The 8236-nt window shown below is 39.0% G+C and overlaps 1 non-coding gene across 1 annotated transcript; it reads right to left on the bottom strand.

Annotated features, from left to right (window-relative positions):
- Nucleotides 1–1304: 1304 nt before the first annotated feature.
- Nucleotides 1305–1367, bottom strand: LOC129011987 (U7 small nuclear RNA). The gene has a single exon (XR_008493497.1). It is a non-coding gene; the product is annotated as a U7 small nuclear RNA (small nuclear RNA).
- Between the last annotated feature and the right edge of the window lie 6869 nt (nt 1368–8236).

Below are 8236 nucleotides of genomic sequence, written 5' to 3'. Positions count from 1 at the left end.
CCTTAAAAAATTAAAATTGTAACAAATGAGAGGTTATTATGAAAGCAGAAGCAGCCGTGTTAAGAGTAGGAAAGCTTCCTTCATATTTGTCCTGTTTGTGATTTGCAATATCTAAATTACAGGACATGGTATAGTAACGGACCTTCCTTGATCTAATATCCCACATTTCCCAAGTAATCTAAATAGTCTAACCTCTTAGCCTTCACACGACACTCCTACTCACTCTAATCATTGCTGCTCCCTGGAGTCTTCTGTCTCGTCTATTTTATTGTCATCTGGGATAATTTTCAATTTTTATGTGATTGTCTCTCTCCCTACCACATAGCTACACACATACACACACACTCTCTTACATGCACATGCACTCACACAGCGTGGAGAGATTTTAATCTCGTTTTGCTCTCCTCTCCCCAGTTTTGTAGTAAAGATCAGAAGATAGCAGGGCTGTTTTTATGGATGTGGAGGGAAGAGATAATTGAGGATGAAAATCTGCTACTCTTCACCTTCTAGATGTGCTGCATTTTCCTATCGGCTTGTAGGAGAGGGTTAAGGTTTATTCAGCTAGGAATGAGTTCTTTTCAGGAGTCCAGAGGATTTTTCAACAGGAGTGGGTTGGACTGTTTGCTGAAGCAGTGAGATTACAGGCAACCTGGTGAGGGTATTTGTAGCACTGACCTCTAAGCAGGGATGCATGTGTTAGATCCAGCCTCCCTTTGAGGTTTCTCAGGCTTGACTATTTCTACATCTGGTGGGTACATCATTGTTTAAAAAATAAACTCAAAATTTGAGAATAACCATATCCTTGACAAGATGTATCCTTTTCTAAGGAGGATTGCTGCAGCTGCCTAACAATGAATTACAACATTCCACAGCTGTCTGGGCAGGAAATGAAGAAAATTATCCTGGCTATCTCAAAATGGGTGTTTGGGGAATGGGGGAGGGTGTATGAGTTGCTAGAGAGTATTTTGGAATTGGGGCGCTGGGCCAGCCTGATCAATCTTATCTTGGATTACAGGGTCCTTGGCCATCAGATTTCAGAGAGTATTAAAAAAATTGAACAATCTAAAATCAAACAGTATGGTTACATAGATTCCAGATAGTGAACTAAAGTGAAAAATATGTTATTTTTGGCCACAACCTGATTTTACTCCCTTATCCTCCTATCTGATGAATAAATTGCATTTAAAAATTAATATCCTAATTACCTTACAGTCAAATATGATGGAGCTATGAGTACAGAGGTATCATTTATTAATCATCATTCCAATAGATGACTATTCATACTATTTTCTATTTTCACTTTCTATGGTTTTTCTGGTGCAAACCAGAAAACCTGCTAGACTAATTCTAAAAGAGCTGTAACACTTAACATTCATATTTTCAAAAGATTTTGTTGGTTGAATAACTGTTCATTCATTTGGTCATTCTGTGTGCCCTCTACTGTGCTTCCTAAAGTTGCATTTCCCAAGCACATCTAAGAACAGATTACTCCTCTCACCCAGGGACCTCCAATGGCTCCCCACTGTCTGCAGCAATGTTTCTCAAACCTTCATGTGCATATGAGTCACCTGGGGATCTTGTAAAAATGCAGATCCTGATGCATTTGGTCCAGGGTGGCACCTGGGCTTTTTGTATGTTGAACTTTCCAGGTGTTTCTGAGGATGCTCTGGCTTTGACCTCACTTTGAGTGGCGTGGGTCTACAGGATAGGCCTGTCCCTCTACTCTCTGGCCTTCCCAGGACATTATTGTTTTTCCAGATACCTGAACAACCTCTGCTTCTATGCTTTTGGGATGCTAGTATTCATCCACATCTTACTTGCCTTTATCCACAGAGCCCATACTCTCCACAAGCTTTTCTCGGATTTGTCTCCACCCTGCCCAACAATTAGAAACACTGTCTCCCTCTATTGTTCTCCTCTTGCACTTTGGTTGGAAATCAATTTTCCAACTTAGTACTGTCTGCTGGACTGTACATATTGGATGTGTATCTGTCTCTACCAATGAACTGTGAATCTCCAGTGGAGAACATCCCATTCTGTACATTTTACCCTCTTCTGCCACGTTCTGCACAATTCCTACATAGAGCAACTGTAAATAAAAGTTGAATTGAATAAAATTCACAAATTGTATAAAATCTCTTTTCTAGATGGATTTCTCTTGATTGGGTGAAACTTGCTGACATTCAGATAAACCTCTTCAACGTTCTTTCCTGAAAGGATGTCTTACTCCTTGGTAGTTAGGGATCGCTCCTGGGTGTTTTTAAAAAAGATTTTGACTAAGAAGATCTGTGAATGTGACTATGTGTGCTAAGCTTCTTAAAGGGGCAACCCAGCTGAGAATCACAAAAGAAAGCGGAGGCTGCTACTTTTGCCGACTGTACAAGCTGGGTTTTTATTGTTGCTAATGAGAGCCACTCATGTTGACTGTCTAACAGGAAGTACCTTAATCCTTTCTCATTAGACTTCTAAAATTAGCCTTGCTTTGCCCTGCTGGAAGAATCATGAAATGTGCTACCTTTTCAGATTTAGGTGGGATGATAGAATTGAAGGTCCATTCCTAGAATCTGGACAGATATTCCTAGCTGGGCAGTATTAATGAATAAGCTTTTTGAATCAGAGTGACCTGGGCTCTAATTTTAGTGCTGCAATGTGGTAACTTTGTCAGCTTGAACAAATTAGTCAGCCAGTTTGATCCTCGGTTTTCTCATCTTTTAATGGGGTGATCATACCACTTTGAAGGATTATTAAGATTAAATGGAAGAATGTGTATCAACAAATAATGGTGAATGTTATTGCAATCTCAGAGCTCTGGCATGTCACTAGCCAATCTTTCAGGGCTGTAAGGGAAAACTATTTCCTTCTCTCCACCAACTAAAAGAAAACTGTTGTTTTTTCTTTTTTTTCCTTTACTCTCTACTACCCTCAATACTTTACTTCTGACACCAGATGTGTGGGTTTTCCACACCAGGCAATTCTCCAATTCTCTGTGGACACCAACTGTGTGTCCTACAATTTAAGTCAATTCTGACATGATCTACTTGGAGATAGCATCAAATCCCACAGGTTAAGGGATCAGTCCCATAAGACTGGCCGGGTGTGGTGGCTCATGTGTGTAATCCCAGCACTTTGGGAGGCTGAGGCGGGCAGATCACAAGGTCAGGAGATCGAGACCATCTTGGCTAACACGGTGAAACCCCATCTCTACTAAAAATACAAAAAAATTAGCTGGGTGTGGTGGCGGGCACCTGTAGTCCCAGCTACTCGGGAGGCTGAGGCAGGAGAATGGCGTGAACCCGGGAGGTGGAGCTTGCAGTGAACCGAGATCACGCCACTGCACTCCAGCCTGGGCGACAGAGCGAAACTCCGTCTCAAAAAAACAAACAAACAAAACAAAACAAAAAAAACGGCTACTACTTCAGGCCGCTGACAAGTCCAGGTTGTCACCTGTGTTTCTGACTGGCTGGCTATAAATCAGAGGGTCCTGTGACATCCTCCTTGGGTTTGAGAATTTGCTAGAATGGCTCACAAAACTCAGGAAAACACTTATTTACATTTACCAGTTAACTCAAGAACAGCTAAATGGAAGAGATACAAAGGACAAGGCATGAAGGAAGGGACACAGAGCTTCCATGCCCGCTCTGGGCATGTCATCCTCCTTAATCACCAACCCAGAAGTTCTCTAAACCCTGTCCTTTTGAGTTTTCATGGACATTTCATTCTGTAGGCATGATTGATTAAATCATTGACCAGTGATGATCAATTCAGGCTTCAGCTCCTTGCCCCTCGGAGGTTGGGAGTAAAGTTCCAACCTTCTAATCACATGATTAATTCTTCTGGCATCTAGCCCCCATCCAGTGATTTTCTAGGGGCTTTTGAAAAATCACCTCATTAATATAAACTTGGGTGTGGTTGAAAGGGGCTTGGTATGAATAACAAGAAATACTCTGGAGCTATTTTAGGAACTTGGGACAAAAGATCAAATATTATAACCAAAGATACTTCCATAACTCTTATCACTTAGGAAATTACTAGGATTTTCGGAGCTGTGTGTCAGAAATGAGAATACAGACCAAATATGTATTTCTCATTATAAATCACAATATCATGGGACTTAAAGTCTGTCAACAGTGTTTGTTGATCGCATCTCAACTATTAAAAGCTGGAATGAGAGAAGGCCTCTTGACACACAGGTTCTGTTCTTTTTTACAGAATTCTGTCTGCTGTGTTGTACCCACTCACTGCCCCCACTAGTGGCAGAGGCAGTAACTTCATCAGTGACTTGATTCTATTCCAAATCCATCAAAATTGAGACTTTTTAATCTTTTCTGGATCATGGACTTCTTTCAAAATCTAATGAAAACTATTAACCTTCTCCCAAGAAAAAAAATGCTGGTATTTATATAATTTTGCTTTTATTTTCTGGAGGTTGATGAGCCCCAAGGTAAAAACCACTGCTTCCTCTATGTGCTTACAAACTTCTGGTTCCTTATGAGGCGAGAAGCCAAGAATAACACAACGAAGTTGAATTGGCACAATTAAAGATTAGGAAAGTTAGTGCAAGGATGGAGAGAATCACTCATTTCTCCCCCAATTCATTTTTCCTGCTCAGGAAAACCTAGAGCCAAGATTAAGACTTGAAGGGTAGGGGGAGAGTGGTTTGATAATCTTTCCTGTTATATTTTGCATTGGGAATTATGGTCATTTAAGTGTATCTGTGTATTTTAGATGGTTCCTGATATAATACGTTAATCTCCACAAGGTTTGTGATAAAAATGAATAATATCCCAATTCAGGAAACTTACTCTGTTTTAGACATGGAGGAAAAGCTGCCCAAGCAGCAAAGTATACTGCTCACCATTTTTCTTGGTCCAGGTGGTAGATCTCTGTGCAGGGCTGACTTGCATTAACAAACATGAACACAGTAGATGTGGAAACATGTCCAGGCCTTGCTCATCAGTTCCCATTTTCATACTTCCTGAGTAGGCTGGGAAACGTGGAAGGACAGCATGAATTCAATTTAACAGTCCAGTAAGTGCCAAAGAAATGATCACATCTCTGAAAATAAGTGTTTTAGACAAAATTTTTCAGATGGTAAAAAAAGACAAATCCTTTGTTTAGTAAACAGCAAACACTTTATACATTAATCATCCAGCTGACATTAAGTGTAATCAAAGGTTCCGTTTTAGTTCAAATACAACTTATGTTCCCCAATTAATTCCTTACAGGACTACGTAGTTTGCATTTTAAAATAAATGTTCTGCTTCCCAGATGTCTTGTTATAGGCATGCTGTGACCCTTCTTAGAGAGGCAGATTCTCTTATCACAGTGATTTCAAGGCCTGCTGGGGTGTGAAAAAACTGATATGGTTTAAGTACCACCCCTGCCATATTGGACCTAATAAGGAATTTGTGGAGCTGGAATGCAGTTCCTACACTTAAGTAGGTTATATTCTTGGCAAAGAAGCTGTGAATTGAGATGATGTCATTCAAATTTGATTTTTTCCAGAGAAACATTATTATAGTGGAGTTGTCTTCCCGACCAAGGGTTAAGTTTTAGTGGATTCACAAAAATGAGGCTATCATACCGGTAAGGAACCTCAAAGGAAATGTGCGTCAGTCCTCTTTCCTGAGTCAAAAAAGTGTTATCTTCACTTTTCAGATGAGACAAGTGAGATTTCTTTAGAGGCTGTGTTCTGCTAATATGCTAATTATGAGTAGGGATTTTGGAGGGTAAGGGTAGGATCTAGAACAGAGCCATCCAATAGAACTTTTTGCAATGATAAAAATGTTCTGTATCTGTCCTGTCCAATACAGTAATGTAGCCACATGTGGCTGTTGAGTGCTTCAAATGTGGCTAATGTGACTAGGATACTAAAATTTAGATTTTATACAATTCTAATTAATTTAAATTTAAATACATATAATTACATGTGAAGAGAAGAGGTAAATTGAATATAATTCCTGGCATTTGAAAGGCAAGGCCTACGTAACAAAGTGAAAAGTATAACCAAGAAAATAAAATCAGATGAGATAACTACCTTGCTGGCTGCACTGGTTATTTTAAAATGAAGTTTGTTTTTGTTTGTTTGTTTGTTTGTTTTAGACAGGGTCTTACTCTGTTTTCCAGGCTGGAGTGCAGTGGCATGATCTTGGCTCACTTGGATCACATGATCCCCTCCTGGGTTCAAGTGATCCTCCTGCCTCAGCCTCCTGAGTAGCTGGGATTATAGGCATAAGCCACCATCCTGGGCTAACTTTTGTATTTTTAGTAAGAGATGGGGTTTTGCCATATTGCTCAGGCTGGTTTCAAACTTCTGGCCTCAAGTGGATAATGAAGTTTAAGGATCATCAATCTGCTGGACAATACCAAGGAAAGTCTCAGAGGCATTTTAAAAAAATATTTATGGTATAAGGAAGGAAAAGCACACACACAAAAATTCCAGGGGTATGGACAAGTACTAAATAAAATATTTAAACTTAAGCAAATGCCATATTTAATGACAGAGTTAGGACACATTTAAAGAAAAATTTCCTAAGGGTAATGGAGGAAGTTGCCATGGAAAATTGTGGAATACACTTTGAAAAACAAAACCAAAAGCAGTTTTGGACTGTGGCTGGCCATAGGTCTAGAAGCAAAATTTGTACTACTGTAATTCTTTCCACTTATTTGGTTCTTACTTTCAATTTTAACATATCTACTTTCTCTTAATTTTGATACAAAATACATAACATGAGATCTGTCTTAGCAAATATTTAAGCATACATGACAATATTGTTAATTATAAGCACAATGTTGTTCAGCAGACCTCTAGAACTTTTTTCATCTTGCATGATTGAAACTTTATGCTCATCGAAAAGCAGCTCCCCATTTCTTGTCACCCCAGCTCCTGACAGCCACCATTCTATTTTCTGCTTTGATGAACTAGAGTCTTCATATAAGTGGAATGATACAGTATTTGTCCTTTTGCAACTGGCTTATTTTGCTTAGCATAATGTCCTGAAGGTTCATCCATGTTGTAGTATATAACAAGATTTCCTTCCTTAAGGCCAAATAAAATTCAGTTATATGTATATGTCACTTTTTTGTCCATTTATTCCTTGATGAACATTTAGGTTGTTTGTACATCTTGGCTATTGTGAACAATGCTGCTGTGAACATGGGACTGCAAATATCTCTTTGAGATCCTGATTTCTGTTCTTTTGGATTAAAACTCAGAAAGCTGGATCATATAGTAATTCTATTTTTAGATTTTCATCATAGTGGCTTCCATCATTTTACATTCCTCACAGTGCACAAGGGTTCCAATTAATTTTTCCACATCCTTGTTTACCCTTATATTCTTTTTTTTTTTTTTTTTTTTTGGAGACAGAGTGTCACCCAGGCTGGAGCACAGTGGCATGATCTTGGCTCACTGCAACCTCCGCCTCCTGGGTTCAAGTGATTCTCCTGCCTCAGCCTCCTGTGTAGCTGGGATTACAGGAACCTACCACAGTGCCCAGCAATTTTTGTATTTTTGGTAGAGACGGGATTTCACCACATTGGCTAGGCTGGTATCGAACTCCTCACCTCAGGTGATCTGCCTGCCTCGGCTGGTATTCTTTTTTAAAATTTATTTTTTACAGATGCGAGATGATATGTCATTGTAGTTTTGCATTTCTTTGATGATTGGTGATGCTGAACACCTTTTCATATTCCTGTTGGCTATTTGTATGTCTTCTTTGGAGAAATGTCCATTCAATTCTTTTTCTTATTTTTTAATAGGATTGGTTTTTGCTATTGAGTTGTTGGTCTTCCTTATATATTTTGGATATTAACCCTTTGTTAGATATATGGTTTGCAAATATTTCTCCCATTCCATAAGCTGCCTTTTCACTCTATTTAGATTGTTTCCTTTGCTGTACAGAAGCTTTGTAAATTTGATGTGGTCTCACTTGTCAATTTTTGCTTTTGTTGCCTGTGTTATTGGTGTCACATGCGAGAAACATTGCCAAGACTAATGTCATAAATCTTCCTCACTGTGTTTTCTTTTAGGATTTTATAGTTGCAGGTCTTATATTAAGTCTTTAAACCATTTTGAGTTGGTTTTGTGTATGGTGTAAGATACAGGTACAATTTATTTTTGCATGGGGACATCCAGTTTTCCCAACACCATTTGCTGAGGAAATAATCCTTTCCCCATTGTGTATTCTTTGTGTTCTTATTGAAGATCAGTTTACCATATGAGTGTGGGTTTATT

The sequence above is a fragment of the Pongo pygmaeus genome, chromosome 14, assembly GCF_028885625.2.
Source record: "Pongo pygmaeus isolate AG05252 chromosome 14, NHGRI_mPonPyg2-v2.0_pri, whole genome shotgun sequence".
NCBI lineage: Eukaryota > Metazoa > Chordata > Mammalia > Primates > Hominidae > Pongo > Pongo pygmaeus.
The sequence above is the reverse complement of the archived record's forward strand: the minus strand, read 5'-3'. Positions and strand labels throughout refer to the sequence as shown.